General features: G+C 39.1%; 1 protein-coding gene across 1 annotated transcript in view; it reads right to left on the reverse strand.

Annotated features, from left to right (window-relative positions):
- ntn2 (netrin 2) overlaps window positions 1–10944 on the reverse strand; it is a 46963-nt gene extending 36019 nt beyond the window's left edge. Inside the window, exon 1 of the mRNA XM_028476996.1 lies at window positions 10703–10944. The gene's annotated coding sequence lies outside the window, so the exon portion shown is untranslated. The remainder of the gene's footprint in view (window positions 1–10702) is intronic.
- Window positions 10945–24886: the final 13942 nt, after the last annotated feature.

Genomic DNA, 24886 nt, shown 5'->3' on the forward strand with positions numbered 1-24886 from the left:
AAAACCTCATTTCTGCTTCGTGGAGCAATGTGGGTGTTGTTTCTACAGTGGATCAAGTCAAAGAGACAATAATCGAGGTGGACAGAAAGTACAACCATCTTCATAACTCCTCCTCGAAACACTACAAGGGCTATGAAATGATAAATAAGGACTTTTGTATGCCCCTCTGAAAATCACAAACACACAGCCACACACCCCCTAGCAGCATGGCGGTAAATTGCAGAGCGATGCATTTCTTTAACACAACATTTCAAATGGAAGGACATTTTAAAGGGAGGAAAGCTATATTAAAAAAAAACATGCTCCAGCAGCTCCACACATAATAATAGTGTATATTTTACTATTATAGGTGGTATAAATATGTGAAGATTTTCAACAATTTCCAAGTTTTGAGCTCAGTCGTCTCACAAGCCTTTGAGAGAGGATGTAACCTTATAAAGAAAGACATTAATGGTTAAAATAATTGCACTGGTCATTTCAAAGCTCCCTCTTTTTTTTTCATGTCAAAACTGGACAAGCCTTGTGGTCTTGCTCAAGGAGCGTGGCAGAAATCACCCTATAATCCCTGTTGGTGCTAAGAATCAGTGGACCGCGTGTGACCCTGCCCAGACCACGGCTGGAAGATTTGGTCCAAAACAGGAATTTACATCATACACAAGGACATGGTTGGAGGTTTGGTGATTAAAGAATTTGATAGGAAATCAACCATTGCAACGCCATTGTCACACAGGCCTGACCTCGAAGGGAAAAAAGTATTATTTCCAGTCAGTGGACCAGAAACCTCACCAAAAGTGATAGCTGTTTGAGGATTACGTTCCTCATTAGAAGAACCAAGACTATGAGGCTTCATTCAAGCTTTTCTAAGTCTCTGGGTCACGATGGGTACCTGGATGGAATCATTCATAAGCTTGGCACAAGACGGGAGGCCTCTTTGTCACAAAAAGAAAAAGAAAGGGGAGAACACTGAGGAAAAAGCCATGGACGCAAAGAAAGAGACGTATAATGTTCTGGGGCTTTTATTTCATTAATCCCCCCTATTTTTTTGGCTGGCCTGGGTGTCGAATCTAGAAAACAGACTGCAAAGCAGTCAGAGGTCCCAAACCTCCATGCAAGGTATTTATTAAATAGCAATGAATCACACCCACCTCCTTCTCCTCCCCTCCAGCACCCCTTCATACTACAGGATCCTTCTTCTTCTAAGTAGAACAAAAGGTTGCCTCTGTATCCACTTCAGCCGACTGAGGAAGGCGGACAGACGGATTTAGGCCCAGTCGAAAAGACAAAAGTTTTGTTCATTTCTTGCATGAGAGGTGCAAAGCTGGCAACCCCCAAAAAAGGGCCAAGTGGCCTAGTAAATGGGACCTCTTTGAGCGCTTGAGAGCTTAAGTCCAGCCATTTGGCTTATCCACAAGCACAGATTAGGTGTTAAAGGAAAATGATGTGAGGGAATTTAAAGCAGGAGTGTTTCCAATATACATAAAAATACTTGAAATTATAGATCATAGCATGTTTTCAAAGTTTAATTGGAATAAAAATATCATGCACACAAAAAAAGCCCCTTTCAATCTTGAAAACCTTTAAGATCTCAGTATGAAAACATTCCCTGTAACCAGATAATGATTAGCTAATACAGTTTTTCTAATGAATTTTAAAGAATGGGCCTCCTCATAAATGACTGCAGTAAGAGGTCTTGCCAGGACCAATGAGGACTCAGATTAATGACATGTGTCTGAGGGTGCAGAGGTTATAGTAGACACACAAGCTGAACTCATTCACTGGAGCACACCCTCAAAATACCGGCTGTGTTAAAGCTGCTGGTTCCTGACACCCAATGGTGCAGGTCATGGGGAGACGCCTGATAGAATTAGCGACTAATTAGCATCCGGGGCCGATTTACGCCCCAGACTTCAGACTTCTACATCATATAACAGAGGAAGGTTCTTTGTTAGCAGTTGACAGGTGGATAGAAGGATATGGGGAAATAGAAATAGTTCCAAACTCAAAAAAGAGACATGAAGGGACGCAAACCATGAGAAGTGTGACAATGATGAAGTGGAAACAACTCAAGGGAGAGTGAGAATAACAGAGATGAATGAGTTGGGGAGAGAGAGGGAAAGTGACAGAGATGGAAGGAGCAGAGAGAGGAGGAGAGGAGGAAACAGAGAGGAGGACTGATCGGCCTGTGTCTGGACGTTGGATGACTAAATATGGTGCTGAGCCTGTGGGGAGACTCTTCCAGGGTCTGCTGCTGTCAGATGAGTGTGTAGGTTAAACAGAGCAAGATGAGTAGCATGGTTGTTTAATTTCACTCATTTCATCCCCTGAATTAGAGAATTGTCCTACAGCAAGTCCATCAATACTGAACTTTAGTAGGAGTCGTCCAGTTGTTTAAAACCACTAAAAATACGCTAACGCTGACCCCTTTCATTCCATATTAATGTGAATAGAGGTGAACCTGACTGAACCTAGAAATACTCAAATTCAGAGACAAATCACAGCTTTCATCCCTGACACTGAGCCTGTCAACATTGAGCTTTTGAGTCTGAGAAAAACTATGACATCATCAACAAGAAGTTCCACAGTGTGGATGGGAAAAGGATATACAGTATATATATATATATATATATTTTTTTTTTCTTTTGGTAACCACCTGTCCATTGTCCCATTTATCAGTTTTCCTAAAAATGTCATCCAAATCCGTTCATAACTTTTCATGTTATCTTGCTAACAGACTGACAGATAGATCAACGGAGAGTAAAACATAACCTTACTCCTCTGCGCTTCGTGGAGGTAAATATTACCTCCGTGGCAGAGCTAATAAGTGACTCTAAATTACATTAAGACACAGACCCAATCAACAAAATTCACCAAGGCCCTTTTCCACGTTACCTTGAAAATATATCTATTTTTTTATGCCAATAAAACATAATTTACACACAGAACCAAACATTCACTCACAATCAGTGTCTTACAGTGTCCTATGAAACTTCTTGTTGAAGGCAATCAACAGAAACTACATGTTCTACCTGTTAGCAGGTATTGTAGCTTCATGCAAACACATGAGACACATCTGTAGCTGAGTGGAGCCACACTTATAGTGCAGTGAGTGGGTTGTGTGTAGAGGACAGAGCCAGTTCATCATCAACATTCCTCTGTGGATTAATGACACAGAAAATGTCCTTGTGCTCATATATTACAGTCCCTGGTGGCTACGCTGCTGCACTGTTAAATAATTTGCTCATTAGTATTTGGTCACATTATGCAGAGGAATGAAATAAATACATGGCTTTTAGTGCAGACCCCCCCTCATCTCACCTCCAACATAAGAAATTGCTTTGCCACAAAGTGTACAAGAGCCATTTAGTACCCGTTGGTTTAAATCAGCCAGTGACAGCCCCATTAGGGAGAGTAGATTGCAAAAGGCAACATTAAGGTAGATTAGATTCAAAAAGATTTGGGTGAGGAAGTGAGGGCGCAATGCTGAGAAGCAGGAGAACAGTCTGAGCGAGAGAGAGAGAGAGAGAGAGAGAGACGAGGAGGACAGGGTGGTCCACAGGCTTCAACAGAGACATTCCAGGGAACGTTTTTTCAGCTTCTCGCTGTCACCGGGAGATCATCCCATGTTGAGATGTCTCTCTTTTAAGCGTGGGTGCCTCTGTCAGAGTTCACAGATTAGGAAAACAGAAGTCGCTGAGAGGCTTTATTTGGCTTTGGGTGTAGGGGAGGTGAGGACGGGAGAAGGACAGCACGGCTACTTTGTATCCCAAGTGGTAGATGATTTTTTACGCTGGAGAGGGTTAGCAAGGTGGTCACTCATTGAATGGGAGTGAATGGGGAACCACTGAGTACCCATATATGATGGGGCCATTACTGGACTCTCAAATCCAAGGAGATATTTTAATAAGCTCACAAAAAAAACATCTTCCCTCCTATTGTCATTACAGAAAGCGACACAAAATGAATATGAAGGAGCTGAATACAACCGCATGGTTCAATACTATGTGACTGAAGCCTTTTCCATTCTAACGGATCCTTTCAAGGTCTGGGAGTTTATGTTTTTATTCCTAATTCACATTTTTTCTCTTTTATGACACAATCAGAAGTGTTACAACAAAACCCTGAAGAATCATCTCTTTATGCTTTTTTTTTTAACAGAATTATACTCAGAGTTATTTTAAATTCAGTACACAGTCTGTTGCACAGTTTAACTCCAAGAGTTTGTTTCCATCCTGGCTATAAACACTCCGATTGTTGACATTTTTTACACATTGCGTTGTGTTTTTACTATATTCTGATATCACGGGGAACAAGATTAAAAAAAAAAAATGCATCCGTTTAGGAGACTCTACATCCCACAATGCAATGCAAGGAAATGTCAACAAACAGTGGAGATGAAAACTAACTTCCAAGTGGCAATTTTGACCTTCCTTTCAGTTTGGAGTAAATTATGTTCGATGTATTGATCTATGAGGCATTGATTGTGATTTTATCTACAGTAATAATGAATTACCAGAGGTCGCAGCTTTAAGTTACCTTTTAATCCTGAGGAACTGAAGCTAACAGGTAAAACATTTAGCATTATATTTGACATGAAGTGAAATGAAAAAGATGACATCTATTTAACCTCGGTGTTTGGATTTCCTTTGATTTGTTAAATGCACCTGTCGGATCACATCGACGTGACTGACAGCTTTCAGGTAACCAGGGTCACACATCAGTGGAGCACACGATGATGAGATGATAATAGTTTGTGTGTGTGTGTGTGTGTGAGCTCTTGGCTGGCATTCATTAGCAGCTGAGGGAGGGGGAGGAGAAGCAGGAAGGGCTGAGGGCAGGAGGGGGTCAGCGCTCACAGCTGAGGGCGTCATTAGCAGAGGGATCACTGACAAATTTTTTAAAGCCTGCCTCTGCCTGCTCTGAGGGGCTGTGTGTGTGTGTGTGTGTGTGTGTGTGTGTGTGTGTGTGTGTGTGTGTGTGTGTGTGTGTGTGTGTGTGTGTGTGTGTGTGTGTGTGTGTGTGTGTGTGTGTGTGTGTGATCAGGCCGTCTCCCATTTAACTGCTGACCTTGAACGAGCTGCGTGCCAACGTTTATCTCATGTGATTATCCTTCAAATTCTATATCCTACATGTTTTTAGAAATTGGTCAAAGTTTGTTAAATTATGTAGCAATATAATCCAAGGTAACGGGTGGAGCAGCAATTTTAACACTTCTTTTGTAAACATTTTTGACACATAAAATTTTTGTCGATTCTTGAACCCTTTTTTGCCACTTTTCATCCAAATAAGCTACATTTTGCCCAATAAATAACAATTGTTTCCTTTTTTACCGACATTTTGCCTCTTTTTGTTGCACATTTTTGCCCTTTTTCACTATTGTTTGCCAAATTTTTCACACTTAATGTACCTTTTGCCATTACATTCCTCCTGTTTCCTGTTTTTTGTAAATTTTTTACAACTCTTGACTGCTTTTTGTCCATTTTAGTCACTTTACACTCTTTTCTTGCCGCCTGTTACTCGTTTTTTGTAACTTTACTTACACTTTCCTCATCGCTGTTAACTCTTTGTTTACCTTCTTGCAGCGGTGGCTTGGTCAAATGGCTGGCTGTGATTGGCTTGATCACCATTCAATCAATCTAACTGGACCAATACGTTTTCAACAATGAAACTCTCTTTATGTATTTGTTCCTTTCATGGAAATGCAAACCAACTTAGATTCCCCATTTACATCAAATAATATCACAGTATCACAATATTTGTGCAAACCTTCAAATCATTTTGTTGAGCATTCCACAATCTTACACCGACAACAGACGAGCACATTAGTCATCATTAAGGTTCATCATAATCGTGGATACAGTTCTAAATTTTGAATGCAGGTTTCCTTATTGTACAGTAGATGAGGAAATATTAACATCCCCAAAACTGAAGTTTACAGCAAACTTCAAGTCACAATAGGACCCAAATGACTAGACACTATAAAAGCACACACTACAGGTCTTAAACTGAGAGATAGACAAACACAGGAGCACAGGTTGACTTGTCTGGTTGATATGGAAACTTCATTAAACTGATTTTGGGTCAAATTAAAGCTGAGGGAAGCATCACGTCTGCAGAGAACCGTTCTGCACAATAGAAATCCAGACAAAAACTCCATAAAGACGAGCAGTAAGTGTTTAAGACTGATTTAAATACTTTTGCTCGTCCAGGGATCTAAAAAGTATCACAAAATCAACGTGTGAAATATTTCGACCGAGCATCAACCCAAGGAAACGACTCGTCTCGGCGGAGAGAGACCGACCGCCCTGCAGAGGAATGCAGCAGCTTCTGTTGGCCAGCCCACACAGCTGGCCCAGAGTCCAACAACAGTTCTTTAAATCAACAGAACCTGATCCAGAACCACACGGGAGGAGTGTGGACAGGCTGCAGAGGTTCTCTGTCAGATAGCTGAGCTATGAAGCCACTCTGTGTGTGTACACGTGTGTGATAGATTCATATACACTGTATCACCGTGTTACAGTACTTTTTAAAAGGACACGAGCAGGTAGGAAGAATAAGAAAGGTTTAATGAATCACTGGACTTAGAATAGAAAAGGAGAAGAGTTAAAACTCTTGAGTTGCAAAAGGAAAGTCTCTCAACAAATTATTTTCACACACATCTGTCCCAACACATCTGGCACCTCATAAGAAACAGCACTGAAAAGCTTTCCACAGACAACTTATTTGGTTTCTTTGCCTCTCAGAACCCCAAATAACTATCTGTAGCCTTTATTCCCACTTTAAGATCAAGGTGATGTGATTTATCCAGTGGGAATGACCTGATGGATGGATGGACGTCAACAGATGTTTTCTGAATCGTCTTGTTTTGTTATGTTTCACCATTTATCAGCTTTTCTAGAGATAATCTAGAATAACATCACAATATATATATAAATGTAAACAATATCACTTCTCAGTTATGATCTAAAAACACAGTTTAAGACAGTTATTGCTACTATGTACTAGGGCAGCACGATTATTTTGAACAATATTGTAATCATGATTATATTCACAATTATTTATCATGTTGGGGGAAAAAAAATGTGGTTTACGTTAAACAAACAAGATGTGTAAAGTTTACAGTGCAAAATTAAGCTTTTCATAAGAATTATAATATAAACATAATTAAAAAAAATTTGCCCAAGAATTTAAAATTTAAAAATGTACCAAAGGCCAACTGAATAAATACACAAAGTGCAGAGCTCGTATTTTAATTGTAAATATAAATATTGCAGACGATCAGGTTAATTTAATCGTGGCAACCAAAATCATGATCACGATTAAAATTAGATTCATTGTGCAGCCCTACTATATACACACTTACTAACAGATAAAGACAAAAATGCAATAAGACAAAGCCACTCTCTGTTCTTTCACATCTGAATTCAGTCACTACCTCATAGATCCAAATATATATTCAAGTTCAAGAGAGAAATTAATGAATGTGCACAGACACATTTATTACTGTGTACTTTTTATGCAGCTCCCAAAAGTACATGTACAAAATAACAGAAAAATACACAACACAACAGCGAGAATACTTTAAAAAATACAAAGAATTACAACATTGCAGGAAAATACAGTAAAAGACGAGATAAAAACACAGAAAATTCTCCAAAAACACATAGAACTACTACAAGAATTAACAAAACAACAGTAATTACACAGAAAAACATACAAAATACAGAAAATGACAACAAACGTAGACAAAAAGACAAGAAAAACATGACTGCAAACCAACAGTACTAACAAACAAACAAAACAACAACAGAAATATAAAAAATGACTCAAAAAAATGCAAAATGCCAGCACAAACACACAATATGACTCCAAAAAACATATTTTACAGGAAAAATACACAAAAGGACGCTACAGAAATGCACAAAATGCCAACAACAAACATACACAGAATGAGAGAAAAACACACTAAATTACTATAAAAAAACTCTTTGTTCTTTCCTGTATTAATGCTCAGATCACTCATTATTCTAAATGCTGACATGAATGTTGATCATGTGACCCTTTGATCAAACAAACATTTTTGTGGATCTGCTGTGTTGCCTACCTCTGGTCTAAATGTTTCCCCTGCATCCTTCTCCCATAATCAGGCGTCTTAGGTGTCACCCTGATGAATGACAGGTATTTTAACTGAGAGGGTAGAACACACACACACACACACACCAATTTGTCACTCAAAACAAAGACAGAGAACCACTTAAGACACGGAGTGAGGCCAACGTTGAACATCATTCTCACCTCTGAAGCAGAAACTGTGAATGCGTGAGTGAGCGTTACGTGGATGCTTCATTGCACTACATTCATCTTGTGGTCTAAATAATGTCAGAGATGGAAATGATCCATAAAGGAAAAAGAGAACCCTAGAATTTCAAAGTATGAGATTTCCTCATGGTGTCAAGTCAAACATCTGTCATTCAGCAACACTCGATCCCTTGCACTACTATGAGGCACCGGTTTGTGAAGGTAGTGAAACTGATCACTGAGAAATGAAATTACTGTGTGATCCAAATGCAGCGATAAAGAAAAGTTCAATATTTATTCTTACAAACACTTCCAAAAAAAAGTGCAAAAGTGGACAATGAAAAAAAAACCCAAAAACAAACAGAAACGGACAAAAAGAAAGATCTAGTGTTACTTTGACCCGTCAAACTCCTGAGGCCACACAAGACAAATATATTCCAAGTGTTGATTTTACTCGCTCAGGTGGATGGAGCCGAGAGTCCTGAGGAATCCTGCTTTTCAAGGCAGGAGAAAATGATCTGCTTATGTTACTGCAGATTTATCCATCCCCACCTATCCGCCTCGCTCATAAATACGCCCCACACACACACACACACACACACACACACACACACACACACACACACACACACACACTTTTAAGAGGGACAAAATCTGCACTATGTTGCCCAGGATTAACTTCCATATCATGTGCCTCTCGGCTGCTCCTGGCCCGTTACCTCTCTCACTTTGTTGCAGATGGAAAAGCGGTGGGATACAATTAAATAAAGTCAATTAATCACTGAGGGGAAAAAGAAAAGGAACCCATTGGCCTTCCTTTCCCTTGTGTGGTTTAAACCAGGCGTTTTTAACCTTGTGTCTGACCTCAGGGAGGATTCAATGGCCCTTCTTCTTCTTCTTCTTCTTCGTGGACTGATTGCTGTCTTTAGCAGTGAGAGTGAGAAGTAGGTCAAGTGGCTGACACTGTTTCAGTCTGTGATAGGGGCATACTTTAGGTCTATTGAGGCAGTGAAGATAAGCAATCAGCATTGACTCGTTTTTGGCTCAAAGGCTTGTAGCTGCTGGATGGGCTCATCGGGGCCGTTGTCCCCTGTCACACCTTTCACACCATCAGCTCCAGCAGTTTAGGGCTGGGCAATATATCGTGATCCAAGATATGTCAAGTTTTATATTTTGGTGATATAGAAAATGACAATATCGTGAGATATATGATCATTTCATATGCGTTTTCATTTGTGGAACAGCAGGCTCTCCTAAACCCCTAAATGTGTCTTGAACAATAATCCCTAAGACAACTGGCAGCCCGGGGGCCACATGTGGCCCTCGGTTCAATTTCATGCGGCCACCAAAGTAAACATACAACATGACAAAAACACGCAAAACTACAACAATAATGAACAAACTGAGAACAGTAATAGACAAAATTACTCAGAAAATATACAAAATTACCAAAAATGACAACAAAAGACAAGAAAAACACGATCAAACAAGCAAAGCGACTACAGAAATACACAAAACAACAAACATACACAGAATGACAGAAAAACACACAAAATTACTATAAAATCTCTTTGTTCTTTCCTGTATTAATGCTCAGATTGCTCATTATTCTAAATGCTGACGTGAATGTTGATCATGTGACCCTCCGATCAAACACATTTGTTTGGTCCAAAGCAACAAATTCAAAACAATGAGCATAATTTAAAGTGGAATTTAGCTAAACTACAACTTTTATGTGACTACTACAAGTAAATACAGGCTCCTTCGTAAAATGTGGCTAATTATTGTATCCTATGGTCAGAGGTGTGATAAAATTGGCCCCTACACCATAAAATAAACCTGTTTCAATAAAATACAGAAAAATATAGTATTTTATTGAACAATAGTACTGTTAGTTTATGGTGAATTTGTCCAAAATATAACTCTTTCCTGATTATTTTGTAATTAATTGTTAAATCTACCTGAGTTTTGGTCAATAAGCTCCAAAACAAGTGGATCCACTCACCACTTAAAAAAAAAAAATAAATAAATAAATAGCTGACAAAAGAATGAAATTACTGGTGTTTTCGTTCAGTTATTTCCAGTTCCATCCACAGCAGGGATGTGACCTCCGGTGGGTCAAGTTTCAACACTGACACCTGTCTGCTGCTGGTGATCCAGCTCACTCCAGAGATCCAACAGCACTCTGAAACACCACATTTGTTTCTACTACACTCTGTAATAAGGTAATGAGAGTCATTGCACTCGTTTAAAACAAATGGCAGGTAACACAGCATGCGATGTGAGTCACTTGCTTCCCTTTTAAGCCGATAACCGGTGCGTAAAATTGGCGTCCGCTCTTGGCAAATGCAATTACCAGCTGGGACGGTGATTAAATGGCACGGAGACGCACAAACCATAAACTCACCAACACATCAGGAGGGCTGACTTTAATGTTCACGGCGTCCACAAAGAGAGATCCCCCCAAAAATAGAAAAATAAAATAAATAGATGATGTTCTGTTCAGCCACGGAGTGTCCGCTTCAGATCCACGTCTGGGAGGACAGCAAGAGGACGGAGACCACGAGACCCATCCGTGCACGGAGCACACGACAACTGAAAGCTGTCCACTACACTATCCACATGGAAAGCGAGCCTGACGTAAAACTACTCCCCGTTCAAATCAAACCCAGATTTCTCTCAAACCATGTGCGAGAGAGAGAGAGAGAGAGAGAGAGAGAGAGAGAGAGAGAGAGAGAGAGAGAGAGAGAGAGAGAGAGAGAGAGAGAGAGAGAGAGAGAGAGAGAGAGAATGTCCCGTTCCTTGTCATGTCGGTGATGCGTAAAACTGAGTTGCGCAAAGCTTTACGCACACGCGTATTACACAAGCGTTGTCCCGAACGCTCATGACTCACATAAACATTTTTTTTTGTTTGTTTGTTTTTTAAACGAAGTCCAAATGACTTTTCTGCAGAGTAGAACCTGTGCTGAGGAAGGAGATGATGAAGCTCCAGACAAGATATATTTCTTCCCATCTATGTTTTTGAATCATATAAATAACGTGCGATTTTAAACTACCCCTCATGAAACCGAGTGGACAAGCTTGGAAGAGAAAATAATGTATCTGATAAAAAGAGTAGCTCATTGTATAGTGACAATTTATTGAATATTTCTGTATATTTATCTGAATCCTGTTCAGGGCTGAGAATACTGGAACCTGCACAGATGACCAGGCCATTACTTTTATTTTTATTGTGTTTTATTTTATACATTTTTAAATGTCAGAGTTTATCCCTTAACTTATTATTAACACAATGATAACAAGTGCTTGTCAGTTAAATAGAATTCCTATATTGAATGATATAATATGATGATATGATATATTAAGATGATGATGGGAGAAAAACTAAATCTAACTAATGACAAGACATGCAACCAACCTTTTATTTAAAATAGTGTTTGAGTCAGTCGAATGGGCTTTTAGAGCAGACAGGGTGAATTAATCATATCATAGTGCAATCTAAACGTTTAAATTAAGTCATTAAAATTACATTTTAAGTTAAGATAAAATTTAACATGCATGTGTTGCGGTTGGGTCAGTGCTTCCCAAGCTTTATTGCCCCATGTACCAGCCTTTATTTCTTATCACAAATACCCTTTAGCTCATGTTATACATTATTTATTTGTGTCCAAACATTGTCCAACATTGACCTGGAATTTAGGCCTTTTTATTTATTTATTTCTGATGTTTTGCTCGTTTTAGAATTTGAACTTCACCTTTTGGTGTATTTAAAAAGTTGTGCCACAAATTATTATTGATGGATGAAAAAAAAAGTCTGTGTGTAAAAATCTATAATGTTTAAGGAATAAAATGAAAAATGTTTCTGTCTACCTCCTGAGAGGTGTTCAAGTACCCCAGTTTGGGAACCACTGGTTTGGGCATCCTTAAGAGAGCGCAGCCTGTGCGTAAAAGCGCACAACAGGACACTGGGCCAATCAAATGAAATGTGGACAGGGTTGATGAGCATGTTAATTGTTCAAATGAGATTAAACTAAGGTTAAATACGTTTTTGTTTTGTTTTGTTTTTTCTTTCCTGCTGCTACAACTATTGGAAATATCACAGAAAATCTGGTTATAGTCAGACTACTTGGGTTTACTGAGGAAGCGTGTGCTGGTGCAGGCTTTACACGTGTTACGCGTGTAAAGCAAACCCAACAGAACCGCAGACACGGCCACAATCCCTGTTTTAACTCCCGGTAATTCTGTGTTATTGCAGGTGCTCACTGTAAGATGATCATCATTCCTCCTCCAGCCTGTTTACTGTACCAGGCCTGGGACGTGGATTCCCTTTGGGGACATTTATACACAAATAATTCATTCCAAACAAAGATCATCAAACATTAATATGCATCGCATCTCTTGGACACAGAGCGATAATCACGCTGGGGCCACGCCCACTGGGCACACCTGCAGCCAATCACCGAGCGATCCAGACTTCAAGGCAGTGGTTCTATAAGTACCCCATTGCTCTTAGCTTTTAATACAAGTACCCCCTTATGTCCGTTATGTCCCTTAAATCTGTTTGCAACAAGAAATAAACTTTGTTATATTATACAATTATTTATTTTTTTGTTTTTTTTAATATTCTGATTATTTCTCTTGCTTGTTATTGGTTAGTTTTTGTTCTAAAATTGTTTCCAGATGATCGTCATAATAAGGCCTCCACTCCTTAAATCTGATTTAGTTTTTCCAATATCTATTAACTTTTTGGATCAACATTTTCACATTTGGCTCATTTTAAAGTGTTTTTATTTCCCCCTCGGTTTTTTTATAAATTGATTTTAAAACAGAAAATGTCAGCATGAGATCTGATCCTCTCTTCATCTCTTTGCTGCTGAGCCCAGGAGGGATGCTCACCTCATCTGAGGGGAACCCCTGCCTCACATGTTCAGCTGTGAAAGGCTCCCCTCTAGTGGCCAACACATGCAGACTTCCACAACATTCACAGTGCACGGTGTGAAAACCTACATAAAAATGGGTAGCTTAATTTATATCAGAGAGGTAGCCCCAAACAATGTGATTGTATCCGATTCAAGGGCCAAATTATCATTATTATTATTATTATTATTATTATCAGCAATTAGAATAATGACCAATCTGAGTATTAGTAAAGGAAAGAACAAAGGATTTGTGTGTTTCTGTTGTTGTTTTGTGCATTTTTTGGAGTTTTTCTCTATTGTTGTGAATTTTTGTTTTCATTTTGTAGTTTTTTAAAAAAAAAAAACTGGGGTTATTTTGTAATAATAATAATAATAATACTAATAATAATAATAATAATAAGGTAAGACCTCTATTCACAAAGCAAAAACTTATTTGGCCATTTGAAAAAACTGCCAACCTGTATCTGAATGTTTTGACAAGTTTGTTCTTTTTACTAATTAAATTGAAAGTAATAATGCAGGAAAAACAGAAGACTGACCTTTACCTTAAATATGACCTTGAGCAAAGGTCAAGGTCACACATTGAAAGGAAATGTTGTTCAATGGTACCAGTCTGAGCTCTGTATCTCAATTTGTGGCCAAGTTATAGAGAAAAAAGTATTTTTTAGTTTTTTGTGACATCATGAACTTTGACCCCTACTGATCTTTTTACTGGTAGGTCGTACAGCTTCGGTCTAATAAAATAAAATAAATACTCCACTTGAGATGATCTTTTCATAAATGTAAGCATCAAACTTGTATGATAAATATTCATAGAAATATGGAAAACTTTGGTTTTTGACACTTGACGCGACCTTGACCTTGACCTTTACATTTTGACCAAAAAAGGTTGACTGCACATCCTTGACATTGTCCCTAAAGGATGACATGTGTCATTACTGTTGCATTAATAGCATGAGTTCAATTGCCAAATACAATAATGCATTGGATTTTAAATAGTGCTTTTTCATAGACACTCAAAGGGTTTTACATTGATGTGCGTTATTCTTTCACTCCACACACGGTGGTGGTAAGCTACTATTGTAGCCACAGCTGCCCTGAGGCAGACTGCCAGAAGCCAGGCTGCCATGGTGCACCATCGGCCCCTCCGACACCACATTCATATTAGGCAATGTGGGTGAAGTGCCTTGCCCAAGGACACAGCGACAATGACTTGGATAGAACGGGATTCAAACCCCCAATTCTTTGGTTATTATTTTGATGTCGTTTCGTGCTTTTTTTTTATCTTGTGTGTGTATGTTGTTGTGTCGTGAGTCATTTCTGTGTATTTTTGTAGTAGTCTTCTGTGTTTTTGTATCATTTTGTGTATTTCTGCTGTTGTTCTTTGTATTTTTATGTAATAATGTGTGTATATTTTAAGAGCCACACAAAATTATTCCGAGGGCCTCATGTGGACCCTGAGCCACCAGTTGCCCATGTCTGGAGCTCTTACGGACAACCCAATTGGAGGGTCGCAGTCTTACAGGTTTTCCATATTTCTCTGTTTTAACATGATTCAATTTCATCCCTTTGCGTCCACATGAATAATCAATATACATTATTTATTGTAGGTTAATTCAATTGATTTGTGGTTTGGGGGGATTCTATGGGCTGTTTTCAGACTATTAGTGGAAGAATACTTTATAACAGCTGTGGGTGGAGCCTGTATATAGATGCCAAAACAACTTAAAAGCTCAGAAACATAAAATGTAGCATATAGTTAGTCTGTATAAATTTAGCTTATCTTTTTGTCACACTTACACATTTGTGTTTCCATCCTTTATTTGTTCACATCCCTTAATTTAGGACATCAATAATGAAAAATAGCTTCCACTGTTTCTCCCAGTTTTAATGTGTTATCCATCATTTTGACATCACACCACTGATACATATGACTCAACTGTGGACTGTCTTTAAAGGAGGATACCTTGAACCTGCAGCAATCAAACATGCATATTATTTAAGGTGGTTTGATGCGGAATTTGATAGCAGTGACTGTCAGGAATGATGGTGGGATCATGCTCCTGCTAAAGGCATGGTGCATCGGAAAGGAAACACAAGACATGGATGCGCATTTTTTTTACATGTATGAGTGCATGTCTGTGCTTTAGGGAAGGGGCTTCAGGTGCCTCTCTCTGGTGGTATTTAGACCCTTCATTTGTGAGGAATCCAGCACCATTATCCAAAAGTGTTGCCAGCTGGAAGTGCTTGGGAGTTCCCATTTGAACTCATTGTGTGTTCTGAAGATGTAGAGAGACTTAAAGAGTCAAAACTATGTAATGAATGCTCGTGTTCTGGTTTCCATTCTGCCTTGATATTCATGTGAAGCTTAGTCTGGCAGTGTCTCACTGATTAGCTAATAAATTGTACAGCCGCAACAATGCCACCCAGGGCTGGAGAGCCACTTTCTGAATTTAGCTGTAATCCAGTCTGCTAGAAGTAGATGATGATAGGGATCAAGTCAAGCACATTGATGGAGAATAATGGCCTGATAAATCTGCAATCAATTGCAGGGAAGCTTTAAATCCTTTGTTATTTGCTTCTTAATTATCAATGACATCAAACCATCATTATTGTGTTTTGAATGGATTATTTCAACACTTGGAAATCTGGAGAGACGAATTTCAAAATATAAACACAAATAAAGAAGCTTCAAACTGTTGATAGTTGGATGAAGTTATGTGCTCAGAGTTAGAAGGAGAAGGTTAGAAGAACCATATGTTGATCATCCTGATTTTTAGGGGTTTTTTTTTGACATTGGTTCAAAGTTATGAGCTCGTCTAAACTTACAATATCATTATATTGTATAAGTTTCAACCTGAAAAGTTTTGAAACATCTTCAATAAAAAAAATTAAAGCATGTCCTTGACTAAGCTAACATATTGACATGTCTTCAGGGTGGACTGGCCATCTGGCATACCGGGGGGAATCGTCCCAAAGTGGTCTGGTCCAGTCCGCTGCGTGTTTTTGGAAAAAAATGGTGCAAAAATGGCAAAAAAATGCGCCAAAAAAGAGCTAAAATGGGCCAAAAGCAGAGTGGCCAAAAAATAGGCAAATAAAGAAGAACCAGGTGGTATGTAACGCCAAAGGGTAGCTAAAAATGTAGCAAACAATAGTAAAACGTAAGAGAAAAAATGAAACAAAAATGGGCCAAAGGAAATAGATAAAAAGGAGTTAAAAAGTTTGACTCCTTTTAAGATGATCTAGGGGAATATTAAATAAAATTCAAAAGCCACATGTTGAGCATCACTGACTTAATAACAGCTTCTACATGGTGATAATGTAGTGGGCTGATCTGGATAGAAAATGTCCACCTCTGCATGTCTTTGATGAATGACTCTTATCTTCAGGTGGTCACACCCCTCAATTTGATTTATCAGAATGTGTTCACCACTAGATGACAGTGTTGATTTGCTCTAGGTTTGTCCTTCCACTGAGGACTCATAGTAAGGGCATGGTTGGTGAGTTCTGACCAAGGTCACAGACACTGAAATACCAATCTATCTGTAACCTTGTCATGTTGGGCCACCTCCCAGATATACTTCTCATTCTTTGACTCCTGGCTGCTAGAAAAACCAAACCCAAGACTAATCTGAAGATTATATCAGCCTGTATTTGACTTAGGAAATAGTGAGTGGTAAAAAGTCAGCTTTGTACAGGATGGGCTCCAGAATGTGTGTTTTTTAAACAAGCTTTCCTGTTCATAATGATATTTTTTGAATCAATATCTGTAAGTATGGACTTCTCTCACTGTGGTGTTGATGTTCTCCATGAGGCCTGAGGCTCGGGTGTCAATGAAGAAAAAGTCATTCTTTGTCAGGGTCAGTAGTCGGCTTTCCGATGTCAATTTCCACGAACAAAAGACGTATTTACCTTCAACACCGTTTGCGTAAGAATCAAATAAGGCTTGGCTTGGGTTGGTTATTACAATGCAACCTAACACTAAACTTCCTGCTACTGAAGTGATTATTTTTTGGCTTTTAAAGGATAATAAAGGCGATAGCTTAATTTATTAGAAGTGAAATGAATAAGCGTGAAGGTTAAGTAAATATTATGGATGTTTAGTCAGAAAATATGTAATAGAGAAATAAAAGATTTGGTTTTTTTTTTCACTCAGTCAGGGAGAGTTTGGGAAATTTACTTGACAATTGTTCAGTCAATTACCAGTCGATTACATTGTGCTGTTGGTTGTAGTCTGTCTCTGTGTAACATGAACCGTTACTAAATGAGACTAAATGCACTCTGTTTCCAAGTTCATAGCAATGTTCCCATGGGGTCAACTCATGCACTTTGCACTGAAAAGCATCTTATTTAGCTCTCCTTTTACATTCAGGGCCTATTGAAACACACACACACTGGATCTAAACCACCATAGCCACATATGTCCCTAATTGGTGGTTCTTCTTTCAAAGGAGTGATTATGTGTGTGTGTGTGTGTGTGTTTAGAGTCGTCCTCTCTGTGCAAGGCGTCTCGATTCAGTCCATCTCCAATGCCAGAGGGGACAAAAGAGGCACCCGTTCCTCCTCTTGGGGCAAAGGGCCGTTGACACCAATAAATCCCCCATACCTTCCACTTCCTCCCCGGTGTGTTGGGGTTATGTCAGGAATGTCCTGGGTCCTATTGTCCCCTGGTGCTCTGTTTTTGCAAACCCATCACCAGGCATTTTCTGCTGCTCAGGGTGCCCCCCCCCCTTTAAACATCAACACACATACGTGAGTGCACATAGATACACGTCCACATCTCGTGGGCTGTGTGTGTCCCTTGGTCCCTGACTGTGAATAGACCACCTCCACTGAATCCGACAGACAGACAGACAGGCGTCAGGACATCAGGTTTAGCAGCCCTACTCATACATAGCGGGCCCAGTGGGGAAAGTGCCAGCAGTTATTTTCACCTGTTTGGCTTCCTTTGCACTCTTTGTCTGAAGGCAGAGAGACAATAAAACAATGGTCTAAGTGTTTCAGCCTTCGTTTCTAATTCCTGTCCGGTGTGATGGAGCACACACCCACTCCCCCACCGCTCTTGGGGATTGTTAAAGGACACATTAATCTTGTGCAGATGATCACACACCGATGCTATTTTTGTTTTACCTCAGCAGTGTTTTATATATTCCCATTGCATCATGCTTTAGCCTATTACACCACATCCTCGCTGACTGACAGACAGTGGTTGTGGAACTGGCGTCCCATCTATCTTGTGTGACACATGCACATCTTTTACTTCATGTCCCACAATTGAAATGTGTGATGCATAGAGATAAACTAAACTATCCTAACTCAACCTTAAAGCAGAGGTAGGCAACTTTTATCACAGCGGGGCCAGAAAAATGTTTGTTTGATCGGAGGGTCACATGACAACATTCATATCAGGATTTAGAATAATGAGGGATCTGAGCATTAGGAAAGAACAAAACATTTTAATAGTAATTTTGTGTATTTTTCTGTCATTCTGTTAGTTAGTTGTTGTCGTTATAGGGCATTTTTTGCATTTCTGTAGCCCTTTTGTGTATCTTTCCTGTAAAACATATGTTTTTTGGAGTGATGTGTATTTGTGCTGTCATTTTGTGTGTTTTTTTTTTTGGAATGTATGTGTATTTCTGTTGTCATTTTGGATATTTGTTAGTATGTGGGTTTGCAAAGTAATTTTTCATGTGTATCTTGTGTCTTGAGTAATTTTGTCTATTACTGTTGTCGTTTTGTTCATTTTTGGAGCAGTTTTGTGTGTTTTTTGTAATATTGTCTGTGTTTTCCTCTTGTCTTTTTCTTCATTTTCCTTCAATGTTGTAATTATTTGTGTTTTTTATGTATTCTTGCTTTTGTTTGGTAACTTTCGGGGCCGTAAAAAAATTGGTCCGAGGGCCGCATGTGGTCCCCAGGCCGCCAGTTGCCTATGCTGCGTTAAAATATCGCAACATGCCTTTGAACTACTGACATTAGCGCACCAAAGACATGTATGAATATGTTTAATAAGGAGGAACTTGACTTGTTGACACACATTTCAGACAAGAATCCACTAGAAAACCTTTGGGATGAGTTGGAAAGACTGCGATCCAGGCCTTCTTCTCACCAATGCGCTCAAAGATTCCCGTAAACATTAAGAAAAGTTCTCAATAGAAAAGTTAAAGTTGTGACTCAAGTATATATGGTACTGTTTGTCTGTATAAAGGCAGGAAAACCGACATTTTCACAACATGCCTCATGAAATCTAAAAACATCAACCTGCTATTCTTATTAGAGTGAACCTGAATCACCCCACGTGCTCTAGAATTTTTCTGGAAAAATCTCAAAGAAAAATTTGAGTTTGATATTTTCTGCATACTCAAAATTGTAATTGTAACTATTTAGAATACTAAAATTCCATTCTAAGGTCACTACAAAAACAAATGTATAGAGTGGTGGCCTAATGCTTATGCAAACAGAAGGTTGCTGGTTCCAACCCCACTATGGGTCATAGTCATGGGCCCTTGAGCAAGGCCCCTTACACTAACTCCAAGGAAATGAAAGAAGAAGAAGATGATAATGTCAGATTAGAAGAGAGCAGTATTTTACTTTTGGGTTTTTACAAATTATTGAACTAAACTAATTCAACTTTAACTTGACTTGCCTTCATTTTTTATTTGGAAAACATTGATTCTAGACAATTAAATGGCCAGTATTAAGTGTATGTGATTTAAATCAGTTGTGCTGATTTATTAACTCACTAACTAATTTAGGTGTTTTTGAAACAATTCAATAAAGTTAGTCCAACTACTTGTTTGTAGTGAGGCATTTCTCTTATTACTGGGAATGCTACTTGTACACAAAGTCAAGTGATGCACGCGCAATGCCAACGTCCACTTCTAGCCTCTATAAGTGTAAATATTTGTAATCAAGAATCAAGTGCAAAGCCTACTTACTGTCGTAACGTGAATATGTTCTGATCTACAGGAGCACTAATAGGTACATGTGTAAATATATCTTATTTATAGTTGTTTTGATTAAAAATGTAAACGTTTATTGTCTGAATGATTCAGGTGCCATTACTAATCCGATCTGATTCAACTACTCATATAAACTCCCGCCATCATCCTCCATCACACATGCTTTCCTCACATTCATGGATCGCTTTCATTTCCACACATCATACACAACCGTTTCAATTTAAGACTTCATCTGTCCATTCATCTCAAGCATCTCATGTGTTCATTCATTCTCTCATAGCACGCATGCTCACAGTGGAGTTAGCATCACGTTCTGATGCTACAGCTTCCTCGTGTGTCACCTGACTGGCTGCATCCGAGCTCCAAATACCAGAGGCTTGATTGGTTGTTTAGTGGCGGTGATGTATGCAATGTGTGTGTGTGTGTGTGTGTGTGTGTGTGTGTGTGTGTGTGTGTGTGTGTGTGTGTGTGTGTGTGTGTGTGTGATAGAAAGAGAGAAGGGGAGAAAGTCAAAAGGAGTAGGGAGGGTTGTACACATGTTACGAAGTGAGGCGCCATTGCAGCCTAAAAAACTATTAGGCTCTGTAAATACACACTGTGGCGAAAGTAAACATTCTCAGCATGCCATCTCAGCACACAGAGGGGCACTGGGAGACAGCCGCCGGACAGGCTGCAAGGGGGAGGTTTGCATGTGTGTGTGTGTGTGTGTGTGTGTGACAGTGAGCCAAGATGAGATGAATATGGAAAGTATATCATCATTAACTGGGGACGACATAAGAGTGTATGTATACAACCACACCAGTGCAATCACGACCAACCTGAGGAGTGGAGTAAACAAATTAAAGGTAATTTCTCAGTGTGATTACAACACGTATCAGCATCACAAAGTGCATGTGCTCACCACAAGTGATGTCAGCTTGGAGATTGACGTGCACCATGGAGAGCGTGATTCAGTGTCCAGTTAGCCTGTTTTTTTTAAACGCCATCAATGCATCAGGCCTAATATCTAAATCTGAGACTCGTGCTGGCAACTCAATAAAGTGCATGTAACCATGGAAACAGGGCTCAGATTATGCACTATTCCCAGCTCTGAGTATTGCTACGCTGCCCACAGGCTGTATTTTTAGTCCTACTTTGGCCTTCCAATATCTGTTACATCTAAAGGGAGTTAACGTGAGTAATCAACAAGCATGAGTTTAGAAATTAGGATCTGATTAAAGGGTAACAACACGAGCCAGGCTTTGGAGAACCAAGAGAAAAATCACAAGAATCTGACATGATAAATTAAATTAACAAACAAAGGCGACGAGAAAAACTAACAAAACTGCCGATTGCATCCAAAATGAAGACTATCAGTGAAGAAAGTTCCAAAAAAACTGCACGTGTCAGATGTAAATGCAACAATGTGCAGCTGTAATTCCCTCCTTTTCTGCCTTATAATAGTTTTGTTCTGCTGAGCGTGCAGTTTGTATTGTCTCAGACTGACCGAGCGTTTCAGCAAAGGCAAAAATGACAGTTATACTTACGAATGTGGGAAACCTGTTTGCACTTGTAATTTTCAAAATGAAATAAACGTGTGGCTGAAAGGTCGTTTATTACCACAAATTTCAAACGCTCTCACAAAAGTGGAAAAGGTTTCAAACCACCTGTCACGCTATGTGAGAGGCATTCTCCACCGATGGTTGTCGGTCACATGTCAGCTATGGTTAGTCTCGCATGGTTGATAATAAAAATATGTAATTTAAATCCATCTGGATTAAGAAGCAGACAGAAGTTCTAAAACACGTGTCAAATTCAAGGCCTTTAAAGCAGTGTTTCTCAAACGGTAGTACGTGTACCCCTTGGGGTACGTGATGGCATTACAGGGGGTACTTGAGAGAGAGAAAGAGGAAAATTAACAAATGAAAGCATAAAAATATAGAGTTTTATAATGTTTTTTCTTAATTAAAAATGATAGTCATACTAAATATTACCAACTGACAAAATGACAACAAAAACTAGGCAAAACTGTATTCACAAGGCGAATACATATTTGGCCATTTGAAAAAATTGGCAAAAATGACAACCTGTATCTGGATTTGTTGACAAATTTGTTTTTTTTACTAATTAAATTGAAAGTAATAATGCAGGAAAAACAGACGACTGACCTTGACCTTAAATATGACCTTGAGCGTAGGTCAAGGCCACACATTGAAAGGAAATGTTGTTCAATGGTACCAGTCTGAGCACGGTTTCTCAATTTGTGGCCAAGGTATATGGAAAAAAGTATTTTTTTGTCTTTTTGGGATGTCATGAACTTTGACCCCTACCAATCTTTTGAATGGTAGGTCGTACAGCTTCAGTCCAATTAAATTAAATACTCCAGTTGAGATGATCTTTTCATAAATGTAAGCATCAAACTTCTACGATAAATATTTGTAGAGATTTTTGGTTTTTGACACGTGACCTTGACATTTTGGCTCCAAAAAAGGTCAACTGTACATCCTTGACATTGTCCCTATGAGATGACATAGTGTACGTGTCATTAGTGCTGCATCAATAGCCTAGGAGGAGACCAAAGACAAAAAATAATAACTCCAACGAGAACAATGTACAAATATAGAAATAAATCTATTCAGGAGGCATAGATACTGTTGCACTCCACTTATTTACAAAATGAGATTCTTTAAAATGTGTGTTATCACTCATACACTCCATCATGCTCTACAGACGTTTTTTCACAGAATTCTGAGGAAAACGTTGTCGTCAGACAAAGGGGGTACTTGGGATTCAAAAGTAAGAGAAAGGGGGTACGTGAGCCAAAAAGTTTGAGAACCACTGCTTTAGAACAGAAGACAGTTCATGAATTATTGTGTAAATTACTAAATAAATAATTCAGTTGTCGATATCTCAAATTCACAAATTAAATTTAACTTCACAATATTTCAAGGGGCTCAAAGTTTAAGAATCTATAACCGTCCACCCCCCTCATTTTATTGGTACATTTCTGTACACCTCTACCTTCTTTTACCAGAGGTTTACTGAAGGTTGGAGTGTGACTGTGTGAAGGTGTGGACAGGTGTCTTTTATACTGATAATGAGTTCAAACAGGTGCCATTAATGAGTGGAGGACAGTGGAGCCTCTTAAAAAAGAAGTTACGGGTTTGTGAGAGACACAATTCTTGCTTGTTTGTAGGGAACAAATATTTATTTTACAAAATAATTTACAAATAAATTCTTCAAAAATCATACAATGTAATGTCCAGGCTTTTTTTTCCACATTCTGTCTCTCACAGGTGAAGTGTCTCTATGATGAAAATAACAGACGTCTCTCATCTTTTTAAGTCGGACAATTTGCACAATCGGTGGCGGCCAAATACTTTTTTGTGCCACTTTTTGCTTCAAACATTCTGAACAAAAAAACCTCTATAATCTGATTAATTCCACACGTGCACATCAGTGTACCGTCATCAATATCAACCAAAATTACCATTACCTCGTACGTGTCAAGGGGGCGCCAGGGGGACCCCCGGAGCCCCATTTTTCAAATGACTACTTTGTTAGTTCTCGTTAGATCAGAATGCAGTTTGGTACGAATACTCCATGAATGAATATAATGAGACACCCTGAGCACTTTATTTGAAATGGGCTCTGGGGGCCGCACCCCATTTCCGATAATGTCCAAATTTATGGGAACATAGTCGTGTGATATTTCATTTCAAAGATAATTCAACGTAGATTCCGATTATGCCTCGCACAATTTGATGAGGGGCCTGGGCGCCCAACCCCCTTTTTTAGGCAATTTCCATTAAAGTCGTTTTCTCATTTGTTTGTGAGTCAAATATTGCAACAGTTGGTACCGAATCATTGACACATACCAATATATGAATGGGGCCCATTACTCCATATGTGCCACGGGGGCGTCTGGGGTCCCCATTCTTCAAAAGACTCCTCCTCCAATAATGCTTGTTGAATTGGGCTGTAATTTTACATGGACATTCAATGAGCGGATGTCAAGAGCCTCTTCAAGACATTTTTGAAAGGTAGGGGGCAGGAGGCCCACCCTCTTTTCCAGTAGTTTCTGAATTTATTGGAACATAGTCGTGTGTTATATCGTTTCAAAGGCAATTCAACGTAGATTACAATTTTACGTTGCACAATTTCATTTGTTTTACTTGGTGGAACTGAGTCATTTGACTGAATTCACGGGAAGGTGGTACGTAAAGGAAAAAGACGAAAAGGGGTTAAAATGTTTCCACCTTTTAAGGTTTTCTAGGGAAAACGTAATTAAAATGAAGACATAAAAAGCCACATGTTGAGAATCACTGACTCAATAACGCTTCTACGTGGTGTCGCTGATAATGTAGTGGTCTAATCTGGACAGAAAATGCCAGGACAGAATTTTTGTTCCAGTCCATCCCTGCATTGGAACTAGTCAGGTAGACTGTCACACACACACACACACCTCGCTGCATCTCCTCCAGGAAACACACACTCTCTACGATGACTCACAATCCCTTTGTCAACTCTCACTTCTTATACAACATAAACACACACACACACACACTGGAATGCTTGGTATCATCTCCGGTCATGTGTTCTAGGCCTATATGTGTGTGTGTGTGTGTGTGTCTTCCTTCCCCTCAGTGCTCAGTGTAATACCCTGTCATCATCGATAACCTCACCAGTGCTGAGTCACTCACTTCTACAACTGTGGGGTTTGGGGCCTTAGTC

The sequence above is a fragment of the Gouania willdenowi genome, chromosome 19 (genome assembly GCF_900634775.1).
Source record: "Gouania willdenowi chromosome 19, fGouWil2.1, whole genome shotgun sequence".
Taxonomy (NCBI): Eukaryota; Metazoa; Chordata; class Actinopteri; order Blenniiformes; family Gobiesocidae; genus Gouania; species Gouania willdenowi.